At 48.1% G+C, this 22,124-nt stretch overlaps 1 protein-coding gene across 2 annotated transcripts in view; it reads right to left on the bottom strand.

Annotated features, from left to right (window-relative positions):
- The window catches only part of HNRNPAB (heterogeneous nuclear ribonucleoprotein A/B), a 71,905-nt gene that overhangs the window by 36,438 nt on the left and 13,343 nt on the right, over positions 1 to 22,124 (bottom strand). The window contains exon 1 of one of the 2 annotated variants that reach the window (XM_030213556.1): positions 7,368 to 7,372. The exons of the other annotated variant lie outside the window; for it this stretch is intronic. The gene's annotated coding sequence lies outside the window, so the exon portion shown is untranslated. Of the gene's footprint in view, positions 1 to 7,367; positions 7,373 to 22,124 lie in introns of those variants that run through there. 2 annotated transcript variants of the gene reach the window in all.

Genomic DNA, 22,124 nt, shown 5'->3' on the forward strand with positions numbered 1-22,124 from the left:
ACCGCACATCAGAGATGGATGTCGCAATAAGAAAGCCAGCTGAAGGTTGTCCAGCAGGGTTACACTCTAACACAGTTATGGAATCAGGCCTTGTTTAGAGTTCTAAAGATTAACATGTTAATGTTTGCTTTCATTACATAACACATCTGCTGTTTTCATTTGTCCTAGGTCTAATAATTCTGACGGTTAGTTTAGAATTAATATTGTATATGGAACCATAGGATGGCCACCTGTAGAGGTTTACTGTCAATTCTTAACCATATTAAGCCTCTACATGGCTACAAAGTTTACAATCTGTATCCTTATTCACAACCATTTTCTTGACCTTGCCTTAATATACTCAGATTATAAACAGAAATTATATAAAATGTACCTATTCAGGAAATTCAAATTTAGGTAAAATACCTTGTTTTCAGAATAAATCCTAGAGAGACAAAAACATTAGGGGCAGAAGTGATTCTAATGGCCCAGTCCTACCCATAGTCCAATGCTCCACCTCGGCTGCTTCTGAGCGAGTACAAGAAGTTTGTAAAAAAGGAACAGCAACATGTGTCTTGTTTACGTTATAAGTGAAAGAAAACAAAATTTTTAACAATGCCATAAACCTGTAAACTATATCTATGTTATATTCACAACAAGGCAATCAACAACACTGTTGCTGTTGACTGGGTCTTGCCTCCTCTGGCTAAGTGAAACCAACGTTTCCACCATTGTGCTGTGGTTTTCTTCAGGGTATGCCGTGAAGTCTGCAATTTGTCTTAATATAATGGGTTCTTGAACCTGATCTGTTGGGGTTTGAGGTAGGTGGTTTCCTCACGAAGGTAGATTTTGGCGGAAAAGTCCATTGGTCGCAAACAAGTCCAGAGTCAGAACTGTTCCAACAAATTTCCAGTTTAATTTCTCATCAGAATTTAAAACGGACCAGCAAAACTTCTCCACCAAAATTCATAATTTGTGACCAATTAACTTTCCCACCAGTCTCCTGCCTTCCTGAGGCAGCCACCCATCTCAAACTTCAACCAATCAGGTTTGAGAACCACCAAATAAAAACTGCAGACTTCACATCATATCCTGAAGAAAGTCACAGCACAGCGGCTGAAACATCGGTTCCACTTACTCAGACACGGCAAGACCCAAACAGCCGCAACAAACATGAAGATCAACACTTATTCCCCCCCCCCCCCCCACACACACACACATTAAAAAATAAAAAATCACAACAGATACACAAAAGTCTAGATTTCACAAGTCTCTTTAGGCTAATATAACAGATTTATATCCTACATAATTTGATTACAATACACCTAGAAGAGAATAAGAACTGATTTGCAAACAACTCTCTAAAACTGGAAAAGTTTCCCAGCAAGAAAACAAAAAGCATAGGGCTGTATTTCAAGTAATATTTCAATAATGAGTAAAGGTGCATAAGAACATAAAAGAGTTGCCATACTGGGTCAGACCAATGATTCATCTAGCCCAGTATCCTGTTTCCAAACAGTAGCCAAGCCAGGTCACAAGTACCTGGCAGAAACCCAATTAGCAGCAACATTCCATGCTACCAATCCTGGGTCAAGCAGTTGCCTCCCCATGTCTGTCTCAATAGCAGACTATGCACTTTCCTCCAAGAACTTGTCCAAGCATTTTTAAAACCCAGATATGCTAACCACTGCTACTACATCCTCCGGTAAAGAGTTCCAGAGCTTAACTATTCGTTGAGTGTAATATATATATATATATATATATATATATATATATATATATATATATATATATATACACACACTCAACGAATAGTTATACACACACATACACACAGTGCAATCCGCTTAAATGCAAGGGTCTGGGACCAAAGAAATGCATGCAGTTAACCAGAGCGTGCACTTAACCGTTGTGACCCAAAGAAGCTTGACATCTGATAAACATATGTACAGTACTGTTTATTATTATACGTACATTATACAGTCTCAGTTAACTGACATTACGCTTTACTTGAAGTAATCAGTTATAGTCCTCTGTACACTCTTGAGTCTGTGAGTTCCATAGACTATCTGCCAGATGGTAAAAACTGTCATAGCACTGACATCCAGTGGCCTCCAGATAGGCCCGCACAGTGTTGAGACTCTCCAACGCTCTTGCAAAAGTGGCAGTTGGAGGTTGTTGAATTTCATCAGCATGTGCCTCGCTGCTCATTTCTTCATATGTTCCATCATCAGCTGTTGTTGCCTACTTGTAGGCACATATCTCGACATCAGTGCTGTCTTCAGCTGTTTGTAGATCGTAATCAACAGCTTTGTAGCGATGGAACTCCTCTTCAGTTGGGATGTCAATAACCTTTTCATCTGACACGTTTGCAACAGCTGCATCCCCCTCCACATCCTTAACAAAGCTTGCCCGCTTGTAGCAGTTCACAATGGTTGCCTGTGTAACATGATTCCAGGCTTCTTTCTGCATATGTAGGGAATCCAACAGTGATGGATTACGAGCCAGTTCAACAGCACGTTTATCCTTGCCAATTTGGTCATCCATAATGCCCATCAGACGACGTTGCACAAGAGCCCGATAATGTTGTTTGAAATTGGCTATTATGCCCTGATCCATATGTTGCATCAGAGAGGTAGTGTTTGGTGGCAGGAAAACCACCTTGACGTTGGACGGCCTGACATCATCCCTGTGTGCAGCACAATTATCACAAAGCTTTTGTGCCTGCATTCTAGTGTCTAACTTCTTTAGCCACTGCTTCCAAATTTCCACAGTCATCCATGAATTTGCATTAGCCTCATATGACACAGGAAGTTGCTTAACATTCTTGAAGCAACGGGCCTGTCACGTTCGTGACTTTTATTTCCCTTGGGTTGTGCTCCTCTCGCCCTCTGGTGGCCAGAACCGGTGGATGCCATAGACTTTCTAGACTCTTTTCATTCCGGTCCAGATATTTTAGCCTTCCAGTCTTGTGTGGAAGTTTGGCAGCTAGCCTCACCCATAGCTGCCTTGTGATTGTTGCAGCTGAGCTCAGCTGTGATGAGCTTATTAGCCACCTGGGAACTTGCTGCCTTTGCAACATTTTGCTTTAGGTCCAGGTTGGTGTAGTGTGCACTTTTGATTTATGTGTTTAGCTTCCCTACTTTCTCCTTGTGGCTCACCTGCTTCTCCTTTGTTAGTTTAGTACTGTGGAGCACTGCTGTAGCTTGGTGCATAGGAGCACCTTTGTTAGTTTATGTGTTTAGCTTCCCTACTTTCTCCTTGTGGCTCGCCTGCTTCCCCTTGGTTAGTTTAGTGCTGTGGAGCACCAATGTAGCTTGGTGCTTAGGAGCACCCCTGTTAGTTTAGTGCTTAGGCATTCCTCTGTTAGTATAGTGCTTAGGAGCACTTCTGTTAGTGGAGTGCTTAGGAGCACCTTTGTTAGTTTATGTGTTTAGCTTCCCTACTTTCTCCTTGGGCCTCACCTGCTTCCCCTTGGTTAGTTTAGTGCTTAGGAGCGCACTTCTGTTAGGGTAGTGCTTAGGAGCGCACTTCTGTTAGGGTAGTGCTTAGGAGCGCACTTCTGTTAGGGTAGTGCTTAGGAGCGCACTTCAGTCTGGTTACGCTATAGGTACACTTCTGAGTTGCTGGGTTTCCCTGATTTCCCCTGTGGGCTTCCCTGCCTTTCCCTTTGGTGCTTGGGAGCACTTCTGTCTTGTCTTGGCCCTGTGTTCCTGGTTTGTGCAAGCTTGCGTGGTATTACAGGGTCTGAGGTGGTCCCTCAGCCCTAGTCCCATTCCTGGTACTGTCAAGCTTGTTCTAGTATCCCAGCCCCTGTGTTATCCTGCATCCGGTAAGTCCTGCCAGACGCTTGAACCCAGGGGCTCAACTCCTGGGGGACAGTGGCTAAGTGCAGGTGAAGCAGTGCGGACCAGTTTGGTATACTCCAGTCCGGTGTGAACCAGTCCGGTGCACTCCGGTCCGGTGTGGACCGGTCCAGTGCAGACCAGTCCGGTGCGGACCAGTCCAGGGGGTTCCAGTCTGTGTGTTCCAGCTCGCTGGGTGGCGCCTGCAGTCCTTGCCTGTGCCGGTGTGCTAGCCCAATGTTTGGTTGGTTTTGCCTGCTGCTGTCGCTCCTCGTCAGCAGCCCAAGGGCTCACGTTTGCTCCAGAGCCCATCCCCGCGGGCTCTGAACCTGAGAACCTGACAGACTGTTTGCTCTTTCCAATGACAAGGGGTTCCAACTTCTCACTCCCATCCATATTTCAGCAAAGGAGGCTCGTCAGTCGATGGCATGTTTGAATGCAAGTGTTCCACCAGGAATCGCTCGCCAGTAGAGACCATTTTCGTCAGCATTGAAAATGTCACGAGGTGCAAACTCGTTCAAGATGGTAGGAAGAACTGAAACAACCCAATTTCAGCACCAAAGTCATCAGGGTCTTGTTTCTCACCGTGCTGTTTCTTGAATTTTATGCTGTTCCTCTCCTTCCATCTTTCCAACCATCCAACAATGGCTTTGAATTCAGTTTGTCCAAGACTTTCAGCTAGCTGGTTAGCTTTCTCCATAAGCAGTAGACCACTGACAGGAAACTGTCTGCTCCTGGCTCGAGAAAACCACCGAAGAAGAGCATCTTCTACCACCTCAGCTTTTCTCGCCCGTTTTCGTTGTGGATTTGTATTGTTTTGCCAGTCTTCCAGAAGCTGGTCTTTCTGCTTCAAGACACGTGAAATTTGACTGGGATTGACACCATATTCTTTAGCAGTAGAAGCTTGACTTTGTTTTCTAATTTTTTTAAGAACTTCTATTCGTTCAGCCAGTGTTAAAGTCTTACAGTTCCACCACTATGACGACGACCCCGGTGCACACTCTAACAGCATTCTTTTGCTTATTCTGCCTGTGGCAGTTAAAGAGGCAGTAAATTTGAAATCTCGTTGGTTGTCACGCGCCAATCGGCTTCCATATGCCATGCGCACGCTTATGCGGAGTCTTTCCGGCAGAGGAGCGGTCTTGAACCATGCACTTAAATGGCGTGCACTGTATATATATATATATATATATATATATATATATATGGAAAAATTATGTTCTTATGTTCTTACCTGATCATTTTCTTTCCTTTAATCATACCAGACCAGTCCAGACTAATGGGTTATGTCCATCTACCAGCGGAAGGAAGGAGACAGAGAAAATAGTTCCAAGTAAACCGCCCCTTAGGGGTATCGGGCAGCCTGGAATGTTCAGTATTTCAAATAGCCAAGCAATGGTGCTTTGAAGTCTAGAAGAAAACAGTTAATACCAAACAGGCAAACTCTTGGAGCCAATATGCAGAACTTCACTGTTCCTGCTTGGCCAAAGGCAACTGCAACCTCCCCTCACAGTAAAGTAAGCGGGAGGGAATGGTCCATACTGAGCTTGCTCAAGCACATAGAGATCTACTCCTGAATCCGGGGAAAGAACTCCGTGATCCCAAGTAACAGGAGTCATACACAGCTGGCACAACAAGTGGCAGGAGATTGAATAGAGAAGATGAAGTAGGCAGTGCTGTAGGATATCCCACCATACTGAATCGTCGTGCAACAGCCAGGGATACCTAAACGAAACAACACTCTGACAGACATTAGCCAGGGAGGGCATCTGGACTGGTCTGGTATGATTAAAGGAAAGAAAATTATCATCAGGTAAGAACATAAATTTTTCCTTCCCTGTCGTCTATACAAGACCAGTCCAGACTAATGGGATGTAGCAAAGCAGTTTCTCAAAGACGGGGGGGGGGGGGGGGGGGGGGAGAAAAGAAGAATACAGAAGGTTGAAAAATCAACAAAGCTATATACACAGCAAAAACCTGATCAGCAGAAAAGGATTCGAATATCTGAACCATCATGCTACCAAAATGGAACAGAGTTAGACACTAGAAAAGGAACTGAAGCCGTAGGACGTAAAACAAATGTCCTGAGCAAAAGAAAAATTACATACCTCTGTCCCGAGAGTAGTAAAAGAAGCAGCAAAAGATACTCATGCTAAAGGAGGAAGACAACAGTCGTATCAGAGCAACAAGAAGAAGAACTGTCTCTCCTAGAACAGGATCCACTTCTCCAAATCCTGACAGGACAACCTGCCGGTCTGCCTTGAGTGCAAGATGGTCGGATGAAGCAACCCTAACAAGTACTAGGAGTACGCAACCTCAAACACTGCGGAAGCAAGGCCCAGGAACCACCCAGACTCGCGCCTAGGGAGAGAAACAAACTCCACAGAACATGGCATGGATGGGAAAATTAGGTTCTTACCTTGGTAATTTTCTTTCCTTTAGTCATAGCAGATGAATCCATTACAAGTGGGTTGTATCCATCAACCAGCAGGGGGAGATAGAGAGCACTGAAAAACAATAGTGCCTCATGGCCAGCTAGCTCCATCTACCTCTTCAGTATTTGAAGCTTCCAACAAAGCAGTGTGACACCGCCACATATAATAACATGAACTTTCCTCACAGCGGATGAACGCCCCAGAACAGGAGCAACAATTCAAAGAAGGGACGAACTCAACCTCTTTTAACAGAACAGAAATCCTGAAGACTGTTTTCCAACTTCTCCCAATGAGGGAACATATCTACAGGAAAAACTGAACATAAAACAACGTCACTCACATAATGAATCACTGAGGGAGGGTTCATGGATTCATCTGCTATGACTAAAGGAAAGAAAATTACCAAGGTAAGAACCTAATTTTCCCTTCCTTGTCATCAAGCAAATGAATCCATTAAGAGTGAGATGTAACAAAGCAATCCCTAGATAGGGTGGGAACAAGCCACACCACACGCCAGCACTTGTGCTCCAAAATGCGCGTCTCTCCTAGCAGCCACATCCAGCCTGTAATGTCGGGCAAAAGAGAGTTTAGAAGCCCAAGTAGCTGCACTACATATCTCTTGAAGAGAGAGTGATCCAGTTTCAGCCCAGGAAGAGGAAATCGCTCTTGTGGAATGTGCCTTAAAGGCTTCAGGCGGAGGCCGGCCAGACAGCAGATATGCTGAAAAAATAGCTTCCTTGAGCCAACGGCCTACAGTGGCTTTAGACGCTGGAGACCCTCTGCGCGGACCTGATAACAGAACAAAAAGATGATCAGAAGTCCGAAAGGCATTTGGCATGCGCAGATACTTCAACAGAGCCCTTCGCACATCTAGGAGGTGCAATCGCCCAAAGGATTCTGGAAACTCCTCTTTAGAAAAGGAGGGAAGGAAAATAGGTTGGTTTAGGTGAAACGCTGAAACCACCTTAGGCATGAAGGATGGCACAGTACGTACCATAACTCCGGACTCTGAGAATTGCAGAAATGGGTCTCGACAGGACAGTGCCTGGAGCTCAGACACCCGTCTCGCCGATGCAATGGCCACCAAAAAGACCGTCTTTAGAATCACATCCTTCTCCGAAGCTCGCCTAAGTGGTTCGAAGGGCGGCCGGGCACGGAGCTCGCACGGGAGGACGGAGCCGAAGCAACCCTCTGAGAAACCGTGCCACATCCGGACAAGCAGCCAGAGAGAGGCCAGAGACCTTCCCTAGAAAACATGATGAGGCTGCCACTTGAACACGCAGGGAATTATAGGCAAGGCCTTTTTGTAAACCATCCTGAAAAAAGTCAAGTATCGGCAAGACAGAAGCCCACATGGGTGTGATCGCTTTAGAAGCACACCAAGCCTCAAATCGGCGCCAAATCCTGGCATAAGCCACAGAAGTGGAACGCTTGCAGGCCTGTAGGAGAGTGGAAATGACTTTACTGGAATAACCCTTGTCTCTCAATTGCGCCCTCTCAATAGCCATGCCGTAAGGCCAAAGCGGCAGGCGTCCTCCATGGTTACTGGTCCCTGTGACAACAGATTCGGTACCAGAGGTAACAGCAGGGGAGCCTCCACCAGCATCCGCTGGAGGTCCGCATACCACGGCTTCCTGGGCCAATCCCGGGCTATGAGAACCACCTCCTTGATGTAGCCGAATCCGCAGGAGTACTCGCCCTATCAAGGGCCACGGAGGGAACACATACAGGAGGCCCTGAGGCCAGGGTTGAGCCAAGGCATCCAACCCAGCCGAGCGAGGATTTCTCCATCTGCTGTAAAAGCACGGGACTTTGGCATTTGCGCTTGAGGCCATAAGATCCGCTACAGGTGTCCTCCATTTGGCACAGATCTGCAGGAATACTTCGTCTGCAAGTTCCCACTCCGCTGGGTCGATTTGATTCCTGCTTAGATAATCGGCTTACTACTATTATTTAGCATTTCTATAGCGCTACAAGGCATACGCAGCGCTGCACAAACATAGAAGAAAGACAGTCCCTGCAATGTGAGCTGCTGACAGAAACTGCAGATGTAACTCGGCCCAGTGGCATATCTGACTGGCCTCTGCGGCCAGTGCTTGACACTGAGCGCCGCCTTGTCAATTTATGTAGGCCACTGCTGTCGTGTTGTCCGACAGAACTCTGACAGCCAATCCTTCCAGGCTCAATTGAAAGGCCAGAAGAGCCTACAACTCCAAGCAATTGATGGACCACTCCGACTCCTCGGGTGTCCAGAGACCCTGGGCATGCCTTTCCCGGCAATGTGCACCCCAGCCCTTCAGGCTGGCATCTGTTCCCACCAGGCACCAAATCGGGGAGCGCTAGCGGCATTTCTCGCTGCAGCATGCTGTCTGAGAGCCACCACTCCATACTGAGCCGGGCCGCAGGGAGTCATGTGAGTCTACATTGATAATCCTGAGGTATTGGAGACCATCGTTGAAGGAGGGAACACTGCAGAGGTCTCGGGTGCACTCTAGCCCATGGCACCACTTCCAAAGTGCCCGTCTTTGACCCCAACAGCTGGACTATGTCCCAAGCTTGCGGGCGAGGCATCCTCAGGAGCAGACGGACCTGGTTCTGAAGCTTGCACCGCCTTTGCTCGGGTAGGAACACATACTCCAAGGCTGTGTCGAACAAGACCCCCAAATATTCTAGAGATTGAGAGGGGGTCAGGTGACTTTTGGCCAAATTGACGACCCAGCCCAGAGATTGAAGTACTGAGACCACTCTGGCTGTTATCTGATGACTCTCCACTGCCGAGTCCACTGTGATGAGCCAATCGTCTAGGTACGGGTGAGCCCGGATACCCTCTTGCCTGTGAAAAGCAGCTACCACCACCATAACCTTTGAGAAGGTTCGGGGAGCTGTGGCAAGGCCAAAAGGCAAGGCCCAAAACTGGAAATGTTTTCCCATCACCGCAAAACACACAAACCTCTGGTGCGGGGGCCAAATAGGAATATGCAAGTAAGCTTCTTTCAGGTCCAGAGATGTGAGAAACTCTCTTGGCTGTACCGCCGCAATGACGGAGCGCAGGGTTTCCATGTGAAAATGCCGCACTCTCAGGGACTTGTTGACTTCTTTTAAGTCTAGAATGGGCCGAAAAGACCCTCCTTTTCGCGGCACCACAAAGTAAATGGAGTAACAGCCAGAGCTGTGTTTGGCAGGAGGCACCAGGGACACCGCCCCTAGGTGCATCAAGCCTTGCAAGGTCTCCTCTACCGCCGCCCTTTTGGCGGCAGAACCGCATCGGGACTCCACAAACACGTCTCTCACCGGGGCACTGAATTCTATTCTGTAGCCATCTCTGATCAGGTCCAAAACCCATTGATCTGAGGAAATCTTGGCCCACTCCTCGTGAAAGAGGGAAAATCGTCATCCTATAAGGGAGCGAGGAGAGGGCCGGCGCACCATCATTGAGAGGGTCGCCCTTGAACTCCAGGCCTTGAGCCAGCTGCTACGGAACATTTGTCCGAGTGAAAGGAGTTCCTCTGCTGAAAACGGCCACGAGAAGTAAACCCAGCAGAACACCCTGGGCGGTACCTTCGAGCTTCACGGAAGCGAGGTCTGTAAGAGAAGGGAACCGCCTGACCCTTGGAGGAAGGCCGCAGCCTATCCTCGGGTAAGCGCTGGGGTTTAGCATTCTCCAGGCCTTTAACAATGTTCTCCAAATAGGAGAAGGCCTTGAAAGGGCAACTTCACCAACCTTTGCTTAGAGGCCATGTCAGCCGCCCAATGCCGTAGCCACAACAGGCGGCGAGCCGCCACCGACACAGCCATCTGCTTAGCCAAAGCTTTGACCAGATCATAAAGGGCGTCAGCCAAGAAAGACAAGGCCGACTCCATCCGCAGTGCCACCTCCGCAAGGGGCTCCTCTCCATCTCCGGGCTGTTCCACTGCCTGCTGTAACCAAGCGAGGCAGGCTCGGGCAGCGTAACAGCTGCATGCAGACGTCCGTAAGGATAGGCCTGAAATCTCAAAGGACCGCTTTATAGCTGATTCAAGGCATCGGTCCTGCATGTCCTTCAGGGCAACCCCGCCTTCAACTGGGAGGGTAGTTCTCTTTGTCACAGTCGTGACTAGGGCATCCACTTTAGGCACAGCTAGGCGCGCCAAATGCTCCTAGCCCTGGCGACCTTCAAAGGCCCCTCGGGGTCAGCCCATTGAGCCGAAATAAGCTCTTGGATGGAGTCATGCAAAAGAAAGGCTCGAGCAGGCTTCTTAGTACTTATCTTCGGATTAGCAGAGGAGACTTCAGCACTTGCAGGATCTTCAATAGAAAGGGCCTGCAATGCATTAGAAATAAGCGCTGGCAGCTCATCGCGGTGGAAAATCCTCACCGCGGAAGGATCATCTGGATCCAGTGGCAATCCTGCACCTTCCTCTGGCTCTCCAGACCACGAGGGCCTGCCAGACCCCTCAGACTCCTCACATCCCGACTACAGGGGGGAAAAAGGGAGTGCGCCACTCTCTGAAGGGGAATCCACCCTTCTGCGCTTGTCCTGCGGCCATCTGTCAGGGGAAAACGCACCTGAGGCAATCCAAGGCCGGGCTGCACTGGAGGGGACACAGGCATCAGGGAGAGCTCTTTTTAACATAAATGCTTTATGCAGCAGCAAAACAAACTCAGGGGAGAATGGCTCACCCTGGTCTCCCGGTTCCAGTCCGGGGGTAATAGCTCTCATATTAGCCTCCATACGAGGCTCCCCTCCAGGCTCAAACCCCTCCGCCTCAGCAGGGGTTGCGCCATGCTGTTCCAAAATGGCGCCCGCTGCCATCTCCACGGAGCGGGAAGAGACTTCGCTCGCCATGCTCGGGCCAGCTCTGACGTCAGAAGAGCACGATTTACAGAGCCCTGCTGCTGATCTGCGCCTGCCACAATGGGAACAGCGCTTAACAACCTCCGCAGCCATCGCTGAAAACGGCGGGAAATTCAAAATGGCGGATTCATGCCAAAATCGTCCCGAACGCAGGTCCTCCCCGGAGAAGCTACAAAATGCTCTTACCTCCCCAGACCGAGTCCACAGAGCTCCGATCCTTTGCACAATCAGAAGAAAACCTCTTTTCTGGGATTGCAGGGGCTACAGCGCGATGCAACTTTTTTTTTTTTAACGCTGTGAGGAATGTTTGAGGCAACAGCGCAAGAGGCACATTTTTTCCTCTCCGGAGGATCAGTAGCGTGGGAAAGGCAGGGAAAGGGTGAACCTATGTGCCTGCATCCACAGCGTGGGCAAAGACAGGGACAGGGCTAGCCTATGTGTCTACATCCACATCGGGGGCCGGGTAAGGCAGGGAAAGGGCGTACCTATGTGCCTTTAAAGTGGGCACCACCAGCCACAACACCCCTGCTACAACTGGCAACAGCACAGGAGCCACCCCAGTCAGATATTCTGAAGGAGCTGAATAAGCTGCGTCCACCCTGCTGGGGAGATAGAGAATACTGAAGAGGCAGATGGAGCTTGCTGGCCATGAGGCACTATGGTTTTTCAGTGCTCTCTATCCCCCCTGCTGGTTGATGGACACAACCCACTCGTAATGGGTTGATGACAAGGAATTTATTTTAAACTTTGCTGCACTTCTCCCCTTTTTCTCATTGTACCAAAACGACTGTCCCTCTTCTTTCCTCCCCCCAAACACTCCCCCCCCCCCCCGACCGAGCCTAGCAGACTAACACCAGAGCTTTTCCGCCCCTCTGACACAACTTGCTGTATACGCGAGAGTGGGGGGACCTGGCAGAGAGAAGCATTTGGCACTGGCTCAGTCAGGCAGCCTGTTATAGCTGCAGGAAAACAGCAGCAGGGAGGGGTTACTAGAGAAAGCAGGTTTGAGGGATGGAAGGGAAGGAGAAGGTTAGATTGAGAACAGAAGATGGTATCAGCCAAGGAAGTTGGATAAAAACAGAAGACAGCCAGTGTGAGTGAGCCTATCTAGCCCATTATATGAAATAAAAATTGAATATCACTACAACAGCTTTTTAAAAAATTAGTTTAGCTGGGAGAAACAGCAGTTAAAAACTCTATTTTTTTGCTCATTTTTCTACACTGTTCTATACAATGCAGATGAAATTTCAGTGAGGATATCCTGTTTCTTGACGGGTTCATCAATCTGCCTTGGGAAGCCAGGTGTTATAAAGTTGATGGAATATATTGAAATTAAATGGAAGTAAAATTAAACTCTCCTTTCATTGGGGCTCATGGAATCACATCCTCATGTTTTGTAGAAGGTTACATTTTAGATACACAAAGAGGTGCTGGACTTGGAAAGGTGGGAAGGGGTGGGGGGTTGAAGGAAGAAGAAGGTGCTGGACTCAGGATAGGGGTTGAGGGAAAAAGGAGCAGTGCTGGTCTCAAGGGAGGGCTACAAAAAAAGTGAGAGTGGTGCTGGATTCAGGAGACACCTGATAAAGAGAAAATGGTGCTGGAGTCATGGGGGAGGGGGCTGAGGGATAAAGAGAAAGTTGCTGGACTCAGGAGAGGCTGAGGGAATGAGAGGAAGAGTTGCTGGACTCATGGGGGGGCGGGTGCTGAGGGCAGAAGGAGAGGTTCTGGACTCCAGGGGGACTTAGGGAAGAAGAGTCAGCAGGGCTTTTGTATGGGGAAATCTTGCCTCACCAATTTACTTCAATTCTTTGAAGGAGTAAACAAACATGTGGACAAAGGGGAGCCCGTTGATATTGTGTATCTGGATTTTCAAAAGGTGTTTGACAAGGTACCTCATGAAAGGCTACAGAGGAAACAGAGAGTGGGGTTAAATGGGCAGTATTCACAATGGAGAAGGGTAGCTAGTGGGGTTCCTCACGGGTCTGTGCTAGGACCGCTGCTTTTTAATATATTTATAAATGATTTAGAGATGGGAGTAACTAGCGAGGTAATTCAATTTGCTGATGACACAAAGTTATTCAAAGTAGTTAACTCGCGACAGGATTATGAAAAATTACAGAAGGACCTTACGAGAATGGGAGACTGGGCGGCTAAATGGCAGATGACGTTTAATGTGAGCAAGTGCAAGGTGATGCATGTGGGAAAAAAGAACCCAAATTATAGCTACGTCATGCAAGGTTCCACGTTAGGAGTTACAGACCAAGAAAGGGATCTGGGTGTTGTCGTCGATAATACACTGAAACCTTCTGCTCAGTGTGCTGTTGCGGCTAGGAAAGCTAATAGAATGTTGGGTATTATTAGGAAAGGTATGGAAAACAGGTGTGAGGATGTTATAATGCCGTTGTATCGCTCCATGGTACGACCACACCTTGAGTATTGTGTTCAATTCTGGTCGCCGCATCTCAAGAAAGATATAGTAGAATTGGAAAAGGTGCGGCGAAGGGCGACTAAAATGATAGCAGGGATGGGACGACTTCCCTATGAAGAAAGACTAAGGAGGCTAGGGCTTTTCAGTTTGGAGAAGAGACGGCTGAGGGGAGACATGATAGAGGCATATAAAATAATGAGTGGAGTGGAACAGGTGGATGTGAAGCGTCTGTTCACGCTTTCCAAAAATACTAGGACTAGGGGGCATGCGATGAAACTACAGTGTAGTAAATTTAAAACAAATCGGAGAAAATATTTCTTCACCCAACGCATAATTAAACTCTGGAATTCGTTGCCGGAGAACATGGTGAAGGCAGTTAGCTTGGCAGAGTTTAAAAACGGGTTAGACTGTTTTCTAAAGGACAAGTCCATAAACCACTACTAAATGGACTTGGGAAAAATCCACAATTCCAGGAATAACATGTATAGAATGTTTGTACGTTTGGGAAGCTTGCCAGGTGCCCTTGGCCTGGATTGGCCGCTGTCGTGGACATGATGCTGGGCTCGATGAACCCTTGGTCTTTTCCCAGTATGGCATTACTAATGTACTTATATATGTAGAGGGAAAGGTCCTGGACTCATTGGGGAGAAGGGAGATGTGCTGAACCCAATGGGGGGGGGGGGGAGAAAGAGGGAGGGAGGAAGGGGTCAGGTGCTAGATCTGCAGGGGTATGGGGATAGGAGAGATGCCAGACTACGGGTGAAGGGACCAGGGAGAGAGGAAGAAGACGGAAGGTCATAGGCGGATGGAGAGAGTAAGTAAGAGAAGGGGAGAGATGCTGGACTCACAGGAGATGCAGGTACACAAACCTTGATGTGGTGCTCCTTCCTGGGTTGTGTAGGGGCTAAACCATGCTTAGCAGGCTTTTATTTTTACTGTGCAGTTTGCCACTTACACAACATGGAAAAGTACATGGCACTGGGATATGTGTAGCCACTTCTCTTGGCACCAGGCTGATTTCCTGAGTAAGCTCTCCTCTCTGAGCTGCTGCCCTGCTGAATACTGAAGCTTCACTTTGAGGTATGGGAAAGGGAGAGAGGGGACAGGGAGCTGCTGGACCTTAAGGGGGGAAAAGAAAGAGAGAGAGGACATGGAGTTGCTGCAGCATAGGAAAGGTGGAGAGGCATAGAGAGGACAGAAAGTTGCTTGACCATAGGTGTAGAGGGGATAGGGAGTTACTGGACCATAGGGGTGAAGGGAAAGGAAGAAGGGATAGGGAGTTGCTGGACAATAAGGAGGAGGAGGGGGGAGGATAAAGGGAATTACTGGACCATAGGGGTGGAAGAGAAGGGAGAGGGGACAGGGAATTGCTGGACCATATTGGTGGAGGAGAGGGGAGGGACAGAGAGATGATGGGCTACAAGGGTGTAAGAAGGGAGAGGGAGGGGGGATACTTGGCATGGCGAAACCATGTGGGAGAGACCATGGGGGATCTCAAGGACAGGAGTGAGAGGAGGATAATAAGTACAGAGGGAAGAATTGTACTAATGAGGAGTAGGTGAAAGAGAAGGGATGAAGTGACACAGGAGATGTAGAGGGGAGAGGAGGACATGGAAAGTTGATAGGTACTGGCAAGTGAAATATAGGTGGAGGACTGAAGAATGAGAAGGTGAAATTTGAGGAGAGAGACAGAAAACAGAGAGAGAGAGAGGAAATGTATCAGAGAGATATAGTGAGGGAATAGGAAACGATGAGTAACGTGGAGAAAGGGCAAATGGACTGCACTTACTGGAAATAGAGCAGAAGACATACATGAAAACAGAAAAGAAGAAACTAGAAACAATATGCTTGGAAAAATAAAGTACCCAGGCAACAAAGGTAGAAAAAAAGTGTTTTATCTGAATTTATTTAGTGGAATACGTTAGCTTTGAGAAATGTGCATCAAGAATGTCTTTGTATTTTTTTTTTCAGTACAAGAGGAAATGCATTTCTGTTCCTATGTTGTGCTACATATTGACTAATTCGGTTTCCAAGTTCAGTTTTTGTCTTTATATTTCTAATTTGTGATCCCTTGTTCTGTATTTGGTGTGTGACCGAGGTGTAGTATTCTGTTGGCAAATAGTTTCTGTATAGAATTCTGTAGCAGTCCCACTTGTTCTGTTGTACCAGTGGTAGGTGTATTGGTATTCTAGCGTCCTGTGTATTGTTTGTTGTGCTGCCTGTTCTCACATAGGGTTCTTGTTGTTTAAATCATAGGAATCAGTGGTACTGTTCTATGGTAGATTTTCTACATGTATGTTGAGTTAGGATTTTTTTTTCAAGTTTTGTGTTATTTCACAATGTGCCTGGTAGTGGAAAAATGTATTTCGCTATTACTGAGATAATGTGATAACTTCCATGGAGAAAATGTGCTAATTACAATCTGCATCTGTTGTTGTGGGAGGGGAGGATAGGGTTTTTCTGGATGCAGAACATGCTTACATTTAATATATAAGAACTGACATACTGTATCAGATCAAAGGTCCACGAGGGTCAGGTATGTAGTGTGTCATGGATGTGAGCATCATCCATCAAGTTTGTCCTCACTAAAAAAAGGATGAGAACCACTGGTGATGCTGGATTGGGGGGGGGGGGGGCGTTAGAGAGAGAGTGATGCTGGATTCTGACATAGAAAAAGATGGGGTGATGCTGGATGGGGAGGAAGAGTGAGAGATGCTGGATGGGGAAAGAGAGGCAGGCCGATGGGTAAAAAGAGAGATAGATGGGGTAATGTTGGATGGGGAGAAGAGTGAGAGTAATAGAGTGAAGCTGGATGGGGAGACGAGCAAAAAAATTTATTTAGTCCAATAAAAAGATATCACCTTATTTTCTGGGGGGGGGGGGGGGGGGGTTGTTTTATTTGTATTTGTTAATGTCTAATAAAGTGATTGGAATGTGTCTGTTTTTGAAATTTGCAGCTACTAACTTTGTTTTGCACATTACAGGGGGGACACATATTGTTTATACTTCTCTAGTGCTGCAGACTCTAGCTTCATGGGGGTTCAGATTAATTTGTCTACATATTTCTATTTTTAGGTTATGATTACTTATTCTGTATTTGGTGAGGGTCTGTGTGTGAAAGAGGCTAGGTATTCTGTTATGCACTGAATTTCTGTGTAGGATCAATCTGTACTAATCCAGCTTGCTCAGTTTTCTCAATAGATGTATTGAGTTCTTGTACCGACTGCAATATTTACAGTGCTGTCTTTTCCTAGATAGAACCTTGTTGTGTGATTCCTGGAAATTTAGTGCCATTATGGTATACTAGAGTTGCTCTATAGGTCCTGAATAACTTTTGTAGGGTTTTGTATTCACAATATACCTGGTACTGGTACCGGAGGGAGTGGAAAGCATGAAAAAAGACCTAGAAGAATGGTCTAACATTTGGCAATTAAAATTCAATGCGAAGAAATGCAAAGTGATGCATTTAGAGAGTAGCAATCCACGGGACACGTATGTGTTAGGCAGTGAGAGTCTGATAGGTATGGACGGGGAGAGGGATCTTGGGGTGACAGTATCTGAAGACCTGAAGGCGACGAAACAGTGTGACAAGGCGGTGGCCGTAGCTAGAAGATTGCTAGGCTGTATAGAGAGAGGTATGACCAGCAAAAGAAAAGAGGTTTTAATACCTCTGTATAAGACGTTGATGAGGCCCCACCTGGAGTATTGTGTTCAATTTTGGAGGCCATATCTTGCGAAGGATGTTAAAAAAATGGAAGTGGTGCAAAGAAAAGCTACGAGAATGGTATGGGATTTGCGCTGCAAGACGTATGAGGAGAGACTTGTTGACCTGAACATGTATACCCTGGAGGAAAGGAGAAACAGGGGTGATATGATACAGACATTCAAATATTTGAAAGGTATTAATCCGCAAACAAACCTTTTCCGGAGATGGGAAGGCGGTAGAACGAGAGGACATGAAATGAGATTGAAGGGGGGCAGATTCAAGAAAAATGTCAGGAAGTATTTTTTCACGGAGAGAGTGGTGGATGCTTGGAATGCCCTCCCGCGGGAGGTGGTGGAGAGGAAAACGGTAACGGAATTCAAACATGCGTAGGATAAACATAAAGGAATCCTGCTCAGAAGGAAGGGATCCCCAGAAGCTTAGCTGGTGGTGGGAGGCAGGGCTGGTGGTTGGGAGGTGGGGATAGTGCTGGGCAGACTTATACGGTCTGTGCCAGAGCCGGTGGTGGGAGGCGGGGATAGTGCTGGGCAGACTTATACGGTCTGTGCCAGAGCCGGTGGTGGGAGGCGGGGATAGTGCTGGGCAGACTTATACGGTCTGTGCCCTGAAAAAGACAGGTACAAATCAAGGTAAGGTACACAAAAAAAAATGGAACATGTGAGTTTATCTTGTTGGGCAGACTGGATGGACCGTGCAGGTCTTTTTCTGACGTCATCTACTATGTTACTATGTATTTAGCTCATACCTCTCATCGTAGTAGCTAGAGGTGAGTTACATTTAGCTACAAAAGGTATTTTCCTGCCTGTGGAGGCTTACAGTCTAAGTTTGTAGAGGAGGTAATGGAGCAGCAGTGGAATTTGAACCCTGCCTTCTCTGGTTCTTAGCTCACTTCTCTAACCATTAGATTCATCTAATACAGATAAATGCCTATTCCAAACATGTTTTGTAATTCTGCAGTAAACCTGGTGGCCATTTGGCAACTTACCAAAAATGTGATAGCCACAGGATTTCAGTTACAGTGCTGCTGAACATCACTGTTCACATGGCCAACAGGAAGATGCTGGACTAGAGAGCTAGGACTGACTGGGAGCCAAGGTTTAAAAGTACCTGCATATATTTACAGAATAGTGTAAATACTATTCTGTTTAATAATTAGTATTATGGTGGTACTGTATATGATGTTATTGGCACATAATTCCCTGGAGTGTATTCAGTGTAAATACCTTCTGTAGTACAGATGCTAGGGGGAAATGACTAGTGCAGGTGCACCAGAGACACAGTGAAGGGGTCCTTCATTGCTGTGTTCAAAAGTGCCCTCACTGTCCCTTTGCTGCTGACATAGGTGCTGCGTTCACCCTAAGGATTTTACCTACCCCTGCCCTGCCCCAACCCCACTCTAGGCCCACCTCACTCCATCTTAGCCTCCCCAAACAACTGAGTCACTGACCACACATAAATGCCTATGAGGATTTTAACCCTTTCCTCTCTCCTGGCCCTTCAGCCTTGCACTGGCGCCTATTTTACAAAAGTCTGCTCCCCCTGATGTCAAAACCTGGCTACGCCTCTGGTGAAATATGCTCCACAGTCAGAGACTGAACTGTGCTCAAGGGACAGAAAAGAAGCTGCGCTAATCAGGCAGAGAAAGAGTTGCACATCTCTGGCAAAGATAGAAATGCACTGAACAAGCAGAGTAAGACAGAGGATGAGCAGTGCCCCACTGAAAGAGCTGGATGTTAGAGGTACCTGCAGGACAAACTGCGGTAGCGATAGAACTGTGTATATAACGCAGACAAGGAGCAGCGCTCCTGACGCCAGCAAGGCGGGGACAATAAGGTTCTTACCTTGGTAATTTTCTTTCCTTTAGTCACAGCAGATGAATCCATTAGCTGATGGGTTATGTCCGCCTACCAGCAGGTGGAGATAGAGAACACTGAAAAACCATAGGAGGGACGATCTCAACCTCCTGTAACAGAACAGAAATCCTGAAGACTGTTTTCCGACTTCTCCCAATGAGGGAACATGTCTGCAGGAAACAACTGAACAAATAGACAGGGAGGGATCACGGATTCATCTGCTGTGACTAAAGGAAAGAAAATAACCAAGGCAAGAACCTAATTTTCCCTTCCTTGTCATCAGCAGCAGATGAATCCATTAAGTGATGGGATGTACAAAAGCACTCCCTAGTTAGGGCGGGAATCTGTCACTCCACGAGCAAGTACTTGCGCTCCAAACTGCGCGTCCCGCTTTGCTGCAACATCCAGCCTGTAATGCCGGACGGAGAGCTTAGAAGCCCAAGTAGCTGCACTACAGATCTCTTGAAGAGCGTGCTCCTGTTTCGGCCCACGAAGAGGAAATCGCTCTCGTGGAATGTGCGTTAAATGCTTCAGGCGCAGACCGCCCTGACAGCAGATACGCAGAAAAAATGACTTCCTTGAGCCAACGGGCTATAGTGGCCTTAGACGCCGGAGCCCCTCTTTGAGGACCTGACAACAAGACAAAAAGGTGATCAGAGGTCCTGAAATCATTTGACATTTGTAGATACTGCAAAAGAGCCCTGCGAACATCCAGAAGATGTAACTGCCCAAACAATTCCGGAAACTCCTCCCTAGTAAAGGAGGGCAGATAAAATGGTCTGGTTTAGGTGAAACGCTGAAACCACCTTAGGCGGGAAGGAAGGCACCATATGCACCGTAACTCCGGACTCTGAGAATTGCAGAAAGGGGTCTCAACAGGATAGAGCCTGGAGCTCAGACACACGTCTTGCCAAAGTTATGGCCACCAAAAAGACTGTCTTTAGAGTCACATCCTTATCTGATGCTCGCCTCAGCGGCTCGAAGGGCGCACACTGGAGCGCCTTCAACACCAGCCCCAGGTTCTAAGCCGGACACGGCAGCCTCACTGGAGGGCGAAGCCGGAGCGCCCCTCTTAGAAATCGGGCAACGTCCGGCATGAGCGGCCAGGGAAAGGCCAGAGACCTTCCCTCAAAAGCACTTGCACTCGCAGGAATTGTAGGCCAGGCCTTTTTGTAGACCATCCTGCAAAAACTCCAGTATCGGCGAGACTGTAGCCTTCGTGGGTGTGATCACCTTTGAAACACACCACACCTCAAACTGGCGCCAGATCCGAGCATAAGCAACGGAAGTGGACCGCTTGCGGGCCTGCAAGAGAGTGGAGATGACTTTGTTAGAATTGCCTTTGACTCTCAATTGCACCCACTAAAGAGTCACGCCGTAAGACCAAAGCGCCGAGCGAGGATCTCTCCGTCTGCTGAAAAAGCACGGAACTTTGGCATTTGCGCTTGACACCATTAGATCCGCTACGGGCGTTCCCCATTTGGCACAGATATGAAGAAACACTTCGTCTGCCAGTTCCCACTCCGCTGGGTCGATTTGATGCCAGCTTAGAAAATCGGCTTGCACGTTGCTCTGACCTGCTATGCGAGCTGCTGACAGAAGCTGCAGGTGTAGCTTGGCCCAGTGGCAAATCTGAGCGGCCTCCGCAGCCAGTGCTCTGCACTGAGTGCCGCCCTTTTATGTAGGCCACCGCTGTCGTATTGTCCGACAGAACTCTGACAGCCAGCCCCTCCAGGGTCTTGTGAAAGGCCAGAAGAGCCTGGAATATCGCTCTCAGTTCCAAGCGATTGATGGACCACCCTGATTCTGCGGGTGTCCACAGGCCCTGGGCATAGCTTCCCTTGCAATGTGCTCCTCAGTCAACCAGGCTGGCATCGGTTATCACCAGGCACCAAGAGGGAAGTGCCAGCAGCATTCCTCGCCGCAGCATCCTGTCGGAGAGCCACCACTCCATACTGAGCCGGGCCGCAGGGAGCCACGTGAGTCTGCGTTGATAATCCAGGGACATTGGAGACCATCGTTGAAGCAGGGCAATCTGCAGAGGTCTCAAGTGCGCTCTCGCCCATGGTACTACCTCCAAAAGTAGCCGTCATCGACCCCAGCAGCTGGACAAAGTCCCAAGCTCGCAGGCGAGGCAATCCGCAGGAGCAGACGGACCTGATTCTGAAGCTTGCACCGCCTTTGTTGGGTAGAAAGACAAACCCGAGGCCTTGTCGAACCGGACCCCCAAATATTCGAGAGACTGAGAGGGGGTCAGGTGACTTTTGGGTATATTGACAACGCAGCCCAGAGATTGCAGTACTGAGACCACTCGGCTGTGGCCAGACAACTTTCGTCTGCCGAATTCGCTCTGATGAGCCAGTCGTCGAGGTACGGGTGAACCCGGATCCCCGTCTCCTGAGAAAAGCAGCTACTACCACCAGAACCTTGGAAGAGGTGCGGGGAGCCTGTAGCGAGGCCAAAAGGCAAGGCCCGACACTGGAAATGTTTCCCAACCCCGCAAAACCGGAGAAACCCGTTGATGCGGGGGCCAAATAGGATGTGCAAGTAAGCGTCTTTAGGTCCAGAGACCGTGAGAAACTCTCCTGACTGTACCCGCCGCAATGACGAAGCGCGGGTTTCATGCGAAATGTCACACTCTTAGAGCCTTGTTGACTGACCTTAAGTCGAGGGATCGGTCGGAAAGACCAGCCTTTTCGAGTCACCACAAGTAAATGGAAGTAGCGACCGCAGCCACGTTCGGCGGGAGGCACAGGGGATCACCGCTCCAAGGATCAACAAGACTTGTAAGGTCTCCTCTACCGCGCCCGTTTGACGGCAGTACCGCATCGGGACTCCACAAACATGTCTCTCACCGAGGCGCTGAATTCCAATCGGTAACCTTCTCTGATCAGGTCCAGGACCCATGATCGCAGGTAATCTTGGTCCATTCCTCAAGAAAGAGGGAAAGACGTCCTCCTACTGCAGGAATCAAGGAATGGACCGGCGCCCAGTCATTGAGGGGGCCGCCCTGACCTCCAGGCCT

The sequence above is a fragment of the Microcaecilia unicolor genome, chromosome 8 (genome assembly GCF_901765095.1).
Source record: "Microcaecilia unicolor chromosome 8, aMicUni1.1, whole genome shotgun sequence".
NCBI classification, from domain to species: Eukaryota; Metazoa; Chordata; class Amphibia; order Gymnophiona; family Siphonopidae; genus Microcaecilia; species Microcaecilia unicolor.